This window comes from Vombatus ursinus, unplaced genomic scaffold (assembly GCF_900497805.2).
Source record: "Vombatus ursinus unplaced genomic scaffold, bare-nosed wombat genome assembly UNPS02014801.1, whole genome shotgun sequence".
In the NCBI taxonomy this organism is placed as follows: Eukaryota; Metazoa; Chordata; class Mammalia; order Diprotodontia; family Vombatidae; genus Vombatus; species Vombatus ursinus.
Window position 1 is genome coordinate 27473090 of NW_020954579.1, and position 16926 is coordinate 27490015.

The 16926-nt window shown below is 36.4% G+C and overlaps 1 protein-coding gene across 14 annotated transcripts in view; it reads left to right on the top strand.

Moving 5' to 3' along the window:
* Positions 1–16926, top strand: part of PITPNC1 (phosphatidylinositol transfer protein cytoplasmic 1) — a 358377-nt gene that overhangs the window by 328143 nt on the left and 13308 nt on the right. The window lies entirely within an intron of this gene.

The following is a 16926-nucleotide window of genomic DNA, read 5'->3' on the forward strand; positions in this document are numbered from 1 at the left end:
AAAAAAAAAAAAAAGAAAGAAACAAAATCAAATTAATGGAAACCTTATCAACCTTTGTAAAAGTTGACCATATATCAGGGCACGAACACTTCACAAGTACAGAAGTGCAGAAATAGTAAGTGTGTCCTTTACTGACCACAGCATAATAAAAATTATATGCAATAAATAGCCTTTGAAGAAAGTGTCAAAAATTAGCTAGAAATAAGACAAGAAAAATAGAGGGAATAAACATAGGCAACGAGAGAACAAAATTAATCTGCTTTTTGCAGATGATATGGTGGTTTATTTAACTCTAGAGAGATAACTAAAAATTAAGTGAAACAATTTTGAGCGATTCAGCAGTATGCAAAATAAATAAAACCCCAGAAATTGTTAGCTTTTCTATTACCAACAAAATTCAGAAGGAAGAGAACGATAAATTCCATGTAAGATAAAAACAGAATTGATAAATATTTGGAAATCTACCTACCAGGATACACATTGTAACTATAAAAATACAACTACAAAATATATTTTACATAAATACAGAGCTAATTAGAGAAATATTAATTCGTTCATGAGGAGACTAAGGCAATATAATAAAAACAACACTGCTACCTAAAGTAATTTAATTATCCAGTCCCATATCAATTAAACTACCAAAAGATTGTTGTATAAAACTAGAAAAAATAATAATGAAATTTTACTGGGAAAAGTAGAAAGCAGTTTGTCAAAAATTAATTTTAAAACAAACATTTCACACCATATACCAAGTTAAGTCCCAAATGGATACATGACTTAGACATAAAAAATGACATCATAAACAAATTACAGGAGGAAGTAACCAATTAGCTTTCAGGTCTATGGATAGGGGAAGAGTTCATGACCAAACAAAGAACAGAGAGAATCACAGAGGATAAAATAGACAATTTTGATTGCATAAGATTAAAAAGATTTTACACAGAAATTTAATATAGCTAAAATTAGAAGCAAATAATTAACAGAGGAAAAAAATTGCAGTAAGTTTCTTTGATAAAGGCCTCATATCCAAAACATGTAAAAAATTGATTCAATCTATTAAGAACTAGAACCATGAACAGTTAAGTCTTAAAAGAAGAAATTCAATTTATCAATACCATACAGAACATTTCAGCGCCCCAAATTACTAATAATGAAAGAAATACAAATTAAACCGTCTTTCTACAAATTGGGTAAAAATTACAAAAAAAAGGAAAACAGCTTTTCGAGGGGCAATGGAAAAATAGGTGCACTAACATTCTGTTGATAAAACTTTGAACTGGTCCAGCTATCCTAGAAAACCATTTGAAACAATACCCCAAAAGTCACATGCTATTTGACCTAGCGATGCCACTAAGTACTCCTTTATTCCAAAAAGATTTTTTTAAAAAGGAGGACAAAGAAGAAGAATCCAATTGTACAAGACATGTGTTGATTCTTTTTTATAGTGGCAAAGAAAAACAGTAAGAACCTCTCAAATTTAAGGAATGGTTAAACAAATTATGGTATGTGGATGTAATGGAATATCGTCACATCATAAGAAATAACTAAAGGGACAGTTTTAGACAAACCTGAAAAGGCTTTATGAATTGATACTGAATTCAGTGAGCAAAACCTAGATTACAGTTTATGCCATCCCATTACTATTGTTTTTAAAAAAAAAAAAACTAACAAAAACTTAAAAACTCTGATCAGTGTAGTTGGAAGCCATAATTCCAAAGGACCAGTGATGAAATATGTTGCCCACACCTTCTGAAGGAAATGGAACAAACTTGAAATGTAGAACAAGACGTACATTTTTTATCATGGCCAATGTGGAGATTTGCTTTGCTTGACTATCCATAATAACATAAGCATTTTGTTCGTCTTTCCATTTGGAAGAGAGGGTTGGGGGAGTGGGGAGGTGGGAAGTATAGCAACAGGGTAACCAAAATAAAAAAAATAAAAGATTAAAAGAAAAAAACAAAAAAAATTAATCAAAAAGAAAAAAAAAGATTAAAAGATTGAAGCATTTTTTTAAAATGCATGGAACAGAACCTAATAAAGGTCAGGGGGAGACAGACTAACAGGACAACTTTGAAAATAACATGTTGAGTTTGTTGTATTCATGGAAAGAGATTCAAGCTAAAAACAATATAGATCATGGTTACATGCCCTCTTTCTGATCTGCCTTGCATACAAAAATGATATTTTGTTATTTGTTAAGTAGAAAATTTTTTTTCTCATTTCAATCAGAGATTATTAGTGCTGATCAAATTTCTTCTTTCTCTCTCCACCATCTTCTTTGTAAAGATCGGGATTCTGGGGGGGGAGGGAGTGTGGAAAGATGAAATGGTAAAAGATGTTTTGATAGAGGAAAACAAACAATTGACGTTCACAACAGTGAACATGAATAGGATACCCTCACTCATAAAAAAGAGGAGGGTAGCAGACGGATTAGAAATCAGAGTACAACAATATGTTGTTTATAAGTAAGACATTTGAAACAAAGATTTCATAGAGTTAAAATGAGAGGCAAGAATAAAATTTTTGAGGCTTCAAGTGAATTCAAAAAAGGAGGTATAGCAATCATGCTCTTAGGCAAGGAAACAATAAAAAGATATGGTTAAAAGAGAAAAGCAGCAAAACTGAATTATGTTTTGGTACAATAGATAATGAAGTAATATCAGTACTTAATATGTATGCATGGAACAGCATAACAACTAAATAAAGAAAAAGTTAATCAAATTACAGGGGAAAAGTGAACTATCAAATTATAATAGTTGAGGATATTAATGTGTCCCCTTCAGACCTTTCTTAGACACAATAATAAAATATAAAGAATAAAGAAGTTAAGGACTTGAACAGAATTTTAGAAAGCTTAAATGTAATAGATCACTACTATTACTGAATGAGGATTGAAAGGAATATACATAATTCTTAGCTATGGATAGCATCTTTACAAAAATTTAAAGTGCCGGGGCATAAACAAATGCAAAAAAAGCAGAAATATTAAACACATCTGATGATGACAGTACAATAAAATTATAATCAATGAAAGGCATTTGAGGAAAAGATTGAAATTTAAATGGAAATTAAATAATTTAATCCAACAGAGTTGGTGAGTCAAAGAATAAATCATAGAAACAATAGATAATTGCGTTAAAAAAATGAAAACAACGAAGCAAAATGCCAAAACTTCTAGCAACCAAAAGCCGTCCTGAAGGAGAAATGTTATATCTCTTAAACATTTTAACAAAGGAAAGAACAAGCCAATATATTTGACATGAAACTAAAAATGAAATAGGAAAATAATAAATCACAAAATCCTAACCCCAAATACAAAATATAGAAATTCTGAAGAGAAAGAGAGATTTTAAAGGAAAAGCATTGATGTCATGACTAAAACTGGAATCTAGTTTATAAGAAAAATCAGTAAAATATACAAACCATTAACTAATTTGATTTTTAAAAAGAGTAAAACCAAATTGCTAGTTTAAAAAAGAAAAATGTTAGGGGGCAGCTAGTTGGCGCAGTAGATAGAGCACCGGCTCTGGAGTCAGGAGGACCTGAATTCAAATCCGGCCTCAGACACATAGCACTCATTATCTGTGTGACTCTGGGCAAGTCACTTAACCACAATTGCCTCACATGCACAAAAAAAAAGAAAAGTATTTCATAATAGGTGAAGCAGATATAAATGAAATCATTTCAAACTATTTTGCCCAACTGTACTACAACAAAACTTACAACTTTAGTGAAGCAGATGAATATTTATAGAAATATAAAATAACTAGATTTAAAGAACATGGAAATAGAAATGTTAAATAACGTAAATTTTTTAAAAAAGAATTAGACAAGTCATAAGTGAACTGCTGAAGAAAAGAATCGAGAACAGATGGGTTTACAAATCAGTCCTGTTAAATTTTTGAAGAATAAGTCATTCCAATGTCAAAATTAATTCCAATATTGGAATTGTTTGCAAAAAATAGAGAAGGAAAATATTCTAAATGTTTCTATGTGAACGATATAGCTGTAATAACTAAACCAGGGAGAAATAAAGTAGACAAAGAAAACTCTGAACCAATACCACTAATAAATAACAGATTCAGATTGTTAAACAAGTGTTAGCAAAAGGGCTACAAAATGTTAAAATGTATATACAGTGACCAGGTTGGATTTATCTCAGGAATGCAAAATTGATTTAGTATTAGAAAATCCATAAATATAATAGACCTTACTAATAACAAAAAATTATAAAAATCACACCATTTTATCAAGAGATGCAGAAGAAGCTTTTGACGTAATATAGTAGGAGCCTTTGATGTTAAAAACATTTAAAAAAAAAATCCTGGCATAAACAGGATGTTCCTCAGTATTGTAAAGCCAATTGCTAGCATTATCTATAAAAGAAAAATGCTTAAGTCACCAGTTTAGGAGGGGAGAGGAACATTTAGACCAAGATCAGATAAAGTATGATTGTCTTTTACCATCACTAATTTTTTGTATAGTTCTAGAAATACTAGCTGTAGAAATAAGAAAAGAAAAAGAAATTGAAGGAATAAGCATAGAAAAAAAAAGAAACAAAACTCTCACTTTTTGCAGATGTTATGTTTACTGAGAGAATCCTAAAGATTCAACTGGAAATTAGTTCACACAACTAACACTTAAGCAAATTAGCAGGTTATAAAATAAAACCACTAAAATCATCAACCTTTATCTATATTACCAACAAAATCCAGCAGAAAGAAAAAAAAATCCATTCTAAATTGTTACAGAATGTTAAAGTATCTGGCACATAGTAAGTGCTTAGCAAATGTTTTATCAGACATTCAATTTTGTTTACATAAAACTGAAAAGGTTTTACAGAAACAAAACTAACACAGTTAGAATTAGAAGGGAAAAAGTTAACTAGGAAAAAAATACTTCCGAGTTTCTCTGATAAAGGTCTGATAACCATGCAGGGATTTGATACAAATTTATGACAACTACGGCCAAAAGATATAAACAAGCAATGCTCAAAAAAAGGAAGGCAAGCTGTCAACAACCATATTAAGGTGTACTAAGTCATTAATTAAGATAATTTCAAATTAAAACTACTACAAATTTTTTACCTCACACCCGTCAGTTGGAGATGATGACCAAAAAAAATGACAGCCATTGGAGGGTTTGTGGGAGATTAATCAGACTAATGCATTATTGGTGTAATGTGAGATGTGCAAATTTAGAGACATCTCTACTCCAAATGTTCATATGGACCATTTGTTCCCAACCTGTGGTAGAGCCCTCTGAGCTCTATTGGTTTGATCAGCCCCACAGTCACACACATTGTACCTTGACCCCGACATAGTGATATCATTTTGGTCCTTGTCAAGAGCAAACGATAACAACCAACTGTTAGTGTAGCTCTGGGATCAATCTGTTCATTCTGGAAAGCAACTTGGAACTATACCCAGATTCTCACTTAAGTGTCCGTCTGACACTTAAAAGAGAACCAGTAGAACAAATTATAGAACAACTACCATATTGTAAAGGGAAATAATTATGAAAGATTTTAGAACTGTAATCATTGCAGTGACTAATTACTACTCCAGAAGACTGACAATGAATCTTGCTTTCCTCCTCTTGGCAGAGGAGCTAGACTAAAGATAAAGAATGAAATGTATATTTTCAGATGCAGCAAATGTATGGATTTATTCTACTTTACTATATTTGTAGCAAGAAAGGGCTTTGGGCCAAGGGAAGTTATGGCAGGATAAGAGGGTAGTAATAGTGATTAAAAAAAAAAAAGGAAAGGAGCGGTAGTTAACCATTAAAAATATACAGGGGCAGCTAGGTGATAAAGTGTATAAAGCACCAGCCCTGGAGTCAGGAGGACCTGAGTTCAAATGTGGCCTCAGACACTTACTAGCTGTGTGACCCTGGGCAAGTCACTTAAGAGAACAGAAGGAAGTTCAAAAGAAGATAGAGGCAAGCAGAGTAATGTTGGAATTAAAATGTTAATTTTGAAACAGACTAAACTACAAGCATCATATTTCTTTGGGAGATCTCTTTTTCTCTCCTCTGCATGGGGAAATGTTGGTGCTTATTTATTTTTGTCAAGATTGTAATCATGAAAAGGAAAATTAAAATTGAGCAAAAGAAATAGACTACAGGATAGCCTCATGGGTTTTTGGCTATGATAGGAGTAAGTAAAATATGATTAGAGAACTAAGCAAAATGTAAGGCGTCCTTCTTTGGAGGCTTTTAAAGAATAAAATACCTGAAAGTTGAAGTGGAAAGAATGCTGGATTTTGGAGTCAGGCAACCTTGGTTCAAATCCTGGCCCTGCCGCCTACTACCTATATGATCTTAAATAGATCCCCTCACCTCTCTTGGACTTGGTTGTTCATCTACACAAAAAGGGGATTGGACTAGATGATATCTGAGGTCCCTTCAGCTCTATACCTGTGAGCCTATGACCTCAGGATGATGTGGACATCTTCTTGTCCGGGGAGAAAAACGTGTGCACTAGGAGAAAGTTGCTCCCAGCCTGAGGGGTCTGACCAGAAGTTTCTTGCTCGGTTTTAGCATCGGTGAATAGCCTACGAGATGACGGATGGAAGTTTCGGTTTATATTCCAGTCCGCTACACCTCTTCTTCAATTCTGGCAACATCTAAACAGACAGCACTGAGAGGGGCCTGATGGCCGCCATCATTGTGATACAGAATCTTGGGAGCCCCAGCTGATGAAAGAAAGAAAAACCTGGTTAAGTCATTGCTATGAAGGTGGTAGTTGTTGTTGTTGTTGTTTGTACTTTGTTCTTGAGGGTACTATCTTGACTTGCACATGAATTGGATTTAAGTGAGGCAGAGCTGTGCAAAGTCATCAGCCTCACTTTCTTCTCCAGAGTCACTGGAGTCCAGCGGCAAGACGAGGGTCAAGGTGACTGACAGTGGCCCAGGATGTGGTGGCTGACCTTGTCATTTTTAAATTAAGGTCTTTAGCTCTTACTTGAAGGAAGCCAGGGAAACCAGGAAGAGATAAGGAGGGAGAACATTTCAGGCATATGGGGACTGCCCGTCAAAATGCCCAGAGCTCTTAAGGTAATCTTTTGTCTAGCCTGTATCAGAGACATGCAAATACATCCTGTTTCAGTCAGCTTTGTTCTTTTCATCTCAAACTGCTGAGAAGCTCCACCCTCACACCATTTGGGAAAAGACATTAATAACTTGGGCCATTTTTATTGAGTCTGGGTCTCCACCAGCCCAGTAATTCATTTATAATTACCCAAAGTCTTTTTTATTGCTTGTCAGTACAAACCCCTGGTGAGGTTTTTATTTTCATTTTCGTCAGTGCATGAAAGATCTGGGATTTGGGCAGCTCACAACTCAATCCGTGAATCGGTAGCTAACTCCTGGGTAATTGAGTCTCAAAGAAGTTAAGTGACTTCTCTCGGAATTTGCATGGGGCAGCTAGGTGGCGAAGTAAATAAAGTGCCAGACTTCTTGTCAGGAAGATTGCTGAGTTCAAATCTGGCCTCAGACACTTAATTGCTCTGTGACCCCGGGCAAGTCACTTAATCCTGTTTTGCCTCAGTTTCCTCATCTGTCAAATGAGCTGAAGGAGAAAGTGGCAAACTACTCTCCTGTCTTTGCCAAGAAAACCTCAAATGGGGTCGTGAAGTCAGACACAACTGAAAAACAACCAAGTTAAAGGATCTCCTACAGCTCATAAGTCTCAGAGATGGGATTTGAACCAAAAACCTCCCTAACTTTAAGGCTCATTAATGAATGTGTTAGGCTATACCGACTCTTTAAAAATGAGTAGATTGGGGCAGCTATGGTGGCACAGTAGAGCACCGGCTCTGGGGTCAGGTGCCCCTGAGTTCAAGTCCAGCTTCAGACACCTTACACTCACTAGTTGTGTGTCTCTGGGCAAGTCACTTAACCCCAATTGCCTCAACAACAACAAAAAAATTAAAAATAAAAATAAAAATAAGTAAATATGGAGAATAAACCAATAATAAGAAGAGCTTTGTGTGCAACTAAATCAAGTTAAACAAGCATATGAGTATGGTGTTCCAACCACTGTGTTAAGTGCTGGGAATACAAATAAAGGGGAAAAAAATAAAAACAAAGAAAATTAAAAAACAAAACAAAACACAAATAAAGGCATAAACAGCCCCTGCTTTCAAGAAGCTCATAGTCTAATGGAAGGAACAACATGTAAATAACTATGTATAAGCAAGATGTAGGATAGCCAAGGGAAGGCACTAACATATTAAGGGGAGACTAGGAGAAGCTTTTTGTAGAAGGTGGGATTTTGGCTGAGACTTGAAGGAAGCCAGGGAATCACTTTCAATGAGGAAGTTTTCTATTCTAGATTGGATAATTGTAAATGTCTTCCACTTCATGTCCCTGCCCAGCACCCCCACTTCCTCCTCTTATCTAATAGGCTAAAGAAAGGCAATATAGGTAGGTGATTGTGGTGAGATTTCCTCTCCCCAGTGGTATTGCTTGTGTATTTTTTCTTAACCAAAACATTGGGCATCATACAACTATTTCCTTGAACAGACTTTACTGATGTTCACTGTGAAATATAACCTCTTCCCTTTTAGAGGAGTTGAGTTTGTCTTTCAAAGTTCTTTGCAACCTGGCCCCTTCCTACTTTTCCACTGTTTTTACATTTAACCCCCATTCATGTACATGCTACAATACACTCTACTAGCCTTCCTAGTATTTTTCATATACAGCACTGCATCCCTTATACTTTGTACTTGCTGTCCCCCTATCCCAGGAAGACTGTCCCTCCTGCCTTCCCAGGTTTCCTTCAGGACCCAGTTCAAGCACCACCTTCTGTGGGAGGCCTTTCCTAGTTTCTCTATTCCCTTCCCCATGCAGTATCCAGTGCCTTCCCCTCCAAGGTTACCTTGTATTTGTTTTGTGTGTCTTGTAGATGTACATGCCTCTCTCATTAGAATGTCAGTTTGTTGAAAGAGTAGTTTCACTTTTGTCACTGTAATCCACAGCACCTAGCACATGGTAAAAATCGCTTAATACTTGATTGATTGAAAGGATTGCCAGAATGCTATGATATGACTGATTAGTACCTCAAAAAGGCTTTTGATAATTTAATCCCTCCCCTCCAAAAAAAAGCAGGGGGGGCTTACTCTATAGCATCAGGATATAGACAGGGACACTTAATTACAAAAGTGATTTAACTGTACTAAGAACAGGCGCTGTAATAGCATAGGTAGGTTGAGAGAAGGGATGATAGAAATCCTCTGAAATATGGCTTTGGTCCTTAAGGTTCGCTGACAGGGCAGATAGGTGGCACAATGGATAGAGTATTGGTCCTGGAGTCAGGAGGACCTGAGTTCAAAATTTGTGTGACCCTGGACAAGTCACTTAACCCTGATTGCCTCCCCTACCCCCTGCAAAAAAAAAAAAAAAAAAAAAAGGATCAATGACTCAACTCCTGCCTGTCTGAGTTACTCCCAGGCAATGTCTTTTTTTGCATATTCCCTCTGAGCATCAGGGATAGGACATCAGGAATAAAGCTAAACTGGTAGAATTGAGATAAGAAACTCTGTCTCTGACTATAGCTTCTATCATTGCTTACTCATTAGGTAGTAATATGATAAAGTTCCAATCCCAGGACTGCCAATTACTACCTTTCTAGTACCTTAGGCAAGTAACTTCACTCCTCTGGGCCTCAGTTTCCTCATTTGTAAAGTGAACAGGTGGGCTATAAGACCTTCAAAGACCCTTCTAGATCTAAATCTGTAATTCTATTTCCCCAGCTCTGGTACATACTATGTATGGACTCAAGAAGAGCATGAGCCAAAAGCCCCAACTGACTTTAGATGGTTGTGAACACCCTCGCCCACGGTGATGACTCAGGGAGAGAAAACCCAGGAATCTTCACCTCTATGCTGGTGACTCATAGATCTATATATCTATTGCCTGTCTCTCTTCCGACCTTTAAACTGGCATCGCCAATTACCTGTTGGACATTTCAGACTCTGTGACCCAGAAACAAGTCAAATTCAGCATGTCCAGAGCTGAACTCGTTACCTTCCCCCACAATCCACCTTTCTTCCAAACTTCCCTGTTTTTGTTGAAGACACCATTTTTCTAAGAGTCTTCCAGGTTTGTAACCTCAGCGTCACTGACTTCTCGCTCTCCCTCACCCCACATAGCCATTCAGTTGCTGTATCTTGCCAGTTTTACTTCCACATCTCTCATATAGACCCCTTCTTTCTCCTTACACAGCTATCTCCATAGTTCAGGCCCTTATCACCTCTCTTATAGATTATTGCAAAGGCTTCCTCACTGGTCTCCCTGACTCATCTCTCCCGCCTCCAAACCATCCCATACACAGCTTCCAACATGATTTTCTTTAAGTATAGATCTGACCATGTCATTCCCCTCCTTGGTAAACTGCAAATAGCTCCCTATTGCCACCAGGATAAAATTTAAACTCCTTCATTTACTTTTTAAAGTCTTTCACAACATGTCCCTAACCTCTCTTCCCAGACTCCATTATACATTACTCTTCTCACACATGGTGATCCAGGCAAACTGACTTCTCTGTTTCTTATACCTGAGACTCCATCTTCTGCCTTCGAACTCCTCATCCCTTGGACTTGGAATGTACTTTCTTCCTCATTTTTTTCTCATAGAATCCCTCTTTTTCTTCCAAATTGTACATATGCACATACACACACATACCCTTACAGGAGGCTTTTCCCAGTCATCTTAACTGCTAGTGGCCTCCTCACCATCCTCCTTTGTAGTTCACTACCTGGTGTTTATTTGTGTTTCTTCTCCTTGTATGTATGCTGATAATTGTGTACTTGACTCCCCCCATTAGGATTTAAGCTCCTTATGTGTTGGGATTGTTCATTCATTGCATTTGAATCCCCAGCACTTGGCACAGTGCCTGGAATTTCATATGTAGTTTATACATACTTGCTTACTCATTAGGGAGGTAATGTGGTACAGTTCCAATCCCAGGGCTGCCAATTACTACCTTTCTAGTACCTTAGGCAAGTAACTTCAGCCCTCTGGGCCTTGATTTCTTCATTTGTAAAGTGAACAGGTAGGCTAGAAGACCTTCAAGGACCTTTCCAGATCTAATAAAGGGTTATTAATTGATTGACCCAATATCTCAGCCACAACAGTTTCATCCTTCCTAATAGCCTCAACCAGTTTCTGTATACAGCATGCTCTTAATTTAATGCAATCCAGTCCAGCCCAACAAACTTTTATTAAGCACCAGACTCTGTTCTAGTCACAGGGGAATATAAAGACAAGATGAAAATCCTCTTAGAATTTATATTCAAAGAAGAGTTAAGTCCACACCTAGTAAGTGTCTGAAGACATATTTAAACTCAGACTTCCTGATTCCAGGATTCTGTGGCACCACCTCGCAGCCTGATTGACAGATGTAAGATGGCAGCCATTTTCTGAGAGGTGAAATAGCATCAAACTGAATCCTTTGGCTTCTGAATTTCTTGTGGCTTGTTCCAGTCTTCCATTTTCTTTCTTTTTTTTTTCCTTTGGTGAGGCAATTGGGGTTAAGTGACTACCCAAGGTTACACAGCTAGTAAGTATCAAGTGTCTGAGGTCAGATTTGAACTCGGGTCCTCCTGACTCCAAGGCCAGAACTCTGTGCACTGCACCACCTAGCTGCCCCCTCAGTCTTCCATTTTTACTTGATCGTAGCCACACTGAAAATACTGCACAGAAAATTCAGTAATATCTAGATGAAAAAAATATTTTGAGAGCCAAGCTTCTTTTCATAAAAGTCAGCCTACTTGTGAAGGAGTTTGGGATGAAATTCTGATTTCCTTGACACCTCAGTAGCAGCTCATTAAAATGAGGACGTGATACTCTTTTAGATATCAGCTTCTTAAAGGCAAGTCAGAGACCACACCAAGTTTTGCTAAGGACAAAACTCTACAAGAGTAGAACGACACAACTACTCCTAGAGTAGAATAAACATTGTCAGAGATATGGTTACATGCATCTTCTCCATCACTGGAGTGAGTACTGTTCAGACAACGATAGGAGCATTCATTGAATAAGCATGGACAAATGGCGTACGTCACTAAAACATATGTCACCTAGAGAGAAGGAAAGAACAGAGTACCCTGCCAAAGTGAATTAGAGAGGTAATCCACCCCCAATCATTCAACACTTCTTTTTTTGTGTTTATTTAGTATTTTATTTTTCCCCAGTTACATGTACAAACAATTTGTAACATTTGTTTTTAAAACTTTAAGTTCCAAACCCTCTCCCTTCCTCTCTCCCCATCCCCTCTCATTGATAAGACAAGCAATTTGATATAGGTTATACATGTGTAGTCATCCAAAACATATCCATAATAGTCATTTTGTGAAAGAAAATACCGACCAAAAAAAAAACTCAAAAAAAATGAAGAAAGTTTAAAAAAAAGTATGCTTCAATCTGTATTCAGATACCATCATTCTTTCTCTGGGGATGGATAGCATTTTTCATTATAAGTCCTTCAGACTGTCTTGGATTGTTGTATTGCTGAGAATAGCTAAGTCATTCACAGGTAATCATCTTAAAATGTTGCTGTTACTTTGCACACAGTACATTTCACTTTGCATCAGCCCATGCAAATCTTTCCAGGTTTTTCTGAGAGCATCCTGCTCATCGTTTCTTATAGTACAATAGTATTCCATCATAATCACATACCACAGCTTGTTCAGCCATTCCCCAATTGATGGACATCCCCTCCATTTCCAATTCTTTACCACCAGAAAAGAGCGGTTATAAATATTTTTGTACATATAGGTCCTTTAATCTCTTTTGAGATACAGACCTAGTGGTGGTATTGCTAGATCAAAGGGTATGCATAGTTTTATACCCCTTTGGGCATAGTTCCAAATTGCTCTACAGAATGGTTGAATAAGTTCACAACTCTGCCAACAGTGCATTAATGTCTCATTTTTCTCACATTCCCTCCAACATTTGTCATTTACTTTTTCTGTCCTATTAGACAGTCTAATAAGTATGAGGTAGTACCTCAGAATTGTTTAAACTTGCATTTCTGCAATCAATAGTTAGAATATTTTCTCATGGCTATAGATAGCTTTGATTACTTATCTGAAAACTGAATCTGTCTTTTGATCATTTATCAATTGGGGAATGGCTCTTATTTTTATAAATTTGACTCAGTTCTCATGTCCTTCCTCAAAAGTGTTTTCCTTCTGACTACCCTCTCCCCAAATCTGCCCTCCCTTCTATCATTCCCCCATCCCCTTATCCCCTTCCCCTCCTACTTTCCTGTAGGGTAAGATAAATTTCTATACCCAATTGAGTGTGTATGTTATTCCCTATTTGAGCCAGTGCTGATGAGAGTAAGGTTCACTCACTCCCCCTCACCTCCCCCCTTTTCCCCTCCATTGTAAAAGCTTTTTCTTGCCTCTTTTATGAGATAATTTACTCCATTCTATCTTTCCCTTTCTCTTTCTCCCAATACATTCCTCTTTCACCCCTTAATTTTATTTTTTAGATATCAATCCTTCATATTCAACTCACACCTATGCCCTCTGTCTATATATACTCTTTCTAACTACCCTAATAATGAGAAAGGTCTTATGAGTTACAAATATCATCTTCCCATGTAGGAATATAAACAATTTGACCTTATTAAGCTCCTTATGATGTCCTTTTCCTGTTTACCTTTTTATGCTTCTCTTGAGTCTTATATTTGAAAGTCAAATTTTCTATTCTGCTCTGGTCTTTTTATCAAGAATTCTTGAAAGTACTCAATTTCATTGAATGTCTATTTTTTCCCCTGAAGGATTATACTCATCTTTGCTGGGTAGACGATTCTTGGTTGTAATCCTAGCTCCTTTGCCCTCCGGAATATCATACTCCAAGCCCTCTGATCCTTTAATGTGGAAGCTGCTAAATCTTGTGTTATTCTGACTATGGTCCCACAGTAATTGAATTGTTTCTTTTTGACTACTTGCAATATTTTCTCCTTGACCTCAGAACTCTGGAATTTGGCTAAAATATTCCCAACAGTTTTCTTTTTTGGATCTCTTTCAGGAGGTGATTGATGGCTTCTTTCTATATCTGTTTTACCCTCTGGTTCTAGAATATCAGGGAAGTTTTCCTTGATAATTTCTTGAAAGATGATGTGTAGTCTCTTTTTTTGATCATGGCTTTTCAGTCAACATTTCTTACATGACTGCTGTATTCAGGGTACTGTGCCAGACATTTGGACAAATGTACTGTTTAGGTAAGCTATGATCCCTGTCCTCAAGGAGCTTGCAGCAAGTCTAGTAGGCAAAACCCCAGGAATGCATCCCTTTCCCTAATTATGTTATTTCTGCCATTGCTACATTGTTGGGATTTTTTTTTTAATTGTGTCATGGGACTGTATCCCTTTAAAAAAATTCTCTTGATTTAGATAAGAAATTCTTAGCCTTCTTTGTGTCTTAGACCCCTTTGAAAATCTAATGAAGCCTTTGGACCTCTTCTCAGAATAATGTCTTTAAATGCATAAAATAAAATGTATAATCTTACAAAAGAAACCAATTATATTGAAATAAAGTTATCAAAATATCTTTTAGAAGCAATTTTTAAAATCCCAGGCTAATAACCCCTGACTTAGGTAAATAGAACAGAATCCGAGCATGCAGATAGAACCTTCAGGTTCAGGAAATTGAAGTACATTTATGTCATTCTTTTAGAAAACTCTAAAATAGATAACTTCAGAGATGATTAGTTGAAAGTTACTTTGCAAAGTAATTTTTCTTAGGGGTTCCATCAAATAGAGGCTCTCTGGATCCCCAGAAGCAGTGTTGTGCTGATAAATGTCTTAACAGCCATCTCTCCAGGGAAAAAAAAAATGCATACAGCATGCTTTTACATTTAATCTGCATTAATACCATTTTCTTCATCACTTTCTTAAGTCTAGGTAGTCAACAGAACATAAAACAATCCTTGATTTGTAGCATTTGCTGATTTCCAAGGTATAACTGCTCACATTGAAAATTTTAATAGTCAGCTCATGAGTTCAAGCTGGCTTCAGCAAACCTCTGTATGTATTTGTAAGAGGCTGAGAAATCTAAAAGCTTAAAGGTTACTAGAAACCACTGTCAAGTGAAAATCAGTCATCAGCAAAAGCTGTCCCTGAAAATATAATGTAAGTCAGTGGCAAAATATGTATGATTCTATCTGATTTACTTGCAGCTTTTTAGGACCAACTGTATTAAACGGAGCATTAAGTAACCTGAATAGATAAGTTTACCCTTGATTTATTGTGCTCTGTGTTCTGTGCGTAAGCTGAAAAATATGAAAATAGTCAGACCCATTTGTAAGAGCATTTGTGTTATGTCAGGGTGTTTTTGAGTGGAATTTGACCCAGGCTGTCTACCACCAGGGGGATTAAACATACATTATCTTTTGGAGAGTGGCCCAAAGTATATTCAGATGGAAATATTGGCTCTTTTATGGATGATCTTTTTTCCCCCTCTAAAATGAAGTCTTCTCAAAATTTGGATTCCATTCTGCTCACTCATATAGACAAAGAATTGCATTTTTAGGATGTCCCACACCAAAGAGGCCCTGGGTAACTTCTCCCTCTCTATGCCCATCCTGTATCAACAAGAATAAACACAGGTACCCTCCCAAAGTTCAGCCTTGACCTTAATGGGATTAAAGGTATTTTTTAAAAATCTCTCCTAAATGGTTTCTATTGCTGTTTAAAAGAAGAAAGCAACTGAAAATTTTTTTATTTCATTTTCCAAATAAGGTGGGGAAGAATTTAGGTAAATAAGATGAAATGCCTTGAGAACTTATGATGCATGGGGGAAAATCTTTTTTAATATGTTAGACTTTTTAACTTAAAAATGATGTCTTAGTATTTCTTAAGCTATATTTATGTTTAAGTAATATTAATAAAATAATAAGGAACTCAGACTATAAAGTGCTAACATTGATAGAATGTATTTTTAATTGATTAATGAGATGTACATGAACTTATCATGAAGTAATATTTCTTACTCTTTTGCTTTTACCTTAACTTTCTAACAAAAGAGCATGCTCTTTGCTTGGCCACACCGCTTTTTAACACCCTGATACTTACATTGCTTGTGGATAACTTCTCTGATTGAAGATAATGAAGGGGGGGGAGGGGGAAGAAATCATGGGCAGAATAAAATAATGACTAAATCATTAAAAAAATTGCATTTAAAAAACTGAATCAAATGTGCCTGGAGACACATGTAGCCACATTTTATCTTGGCTGGGTATCACATTGAATCACATCAAAAGCTTCTGGCAAGTCTGCCCTTGGTGAGTGAATCAAATCTCACATGACACATGGTATGTTAAAAAAAGACACAAAGCCACATGATACAAAAAATATTTAAGGGAAAATTCTGGCTGTGAATGCCCACTCTAAATTTTCACCAAGCTACTTAGGGATCTGGGTAGTAGATGTCTTTTGTTACCATCAAAACGTCTGTTGGATACAACTCCCTTGTTAAAGGAGCAAATGAAAAGCTGAAGCTAAGGAATTGAGTTAAGCCATACGAGCAAGAAAGAAGTGTCCATAGTTGTAAATTATGGAAAAGAATCCCAAGAAGGGCATAGGATACCTTTATACATTGCACAAGTCAGAGAGGAGTGCCTTGTTCAGTCCTTTACTAATTAGGTTAGAAGTCAAATGCTCTGAAATCAGCTGTTTATCAGTAACCCCAAAATCATAATTATGTCACAACAGAGATAATACCAACTATCTTCAAACAGACGAGGTGACGTGAAGTTTATTATCAGCTGGTTCTGTCTGACATAGCCCTGCATGATCTGATACCATGTATTCTTTCAGAGAACTTGTACCCACCCCAAAAAAATCCAAAATTAGTTAGAACTACACCAAGCCTTCTGACATTTGTGAACAAAAATAATTTCCCTGTC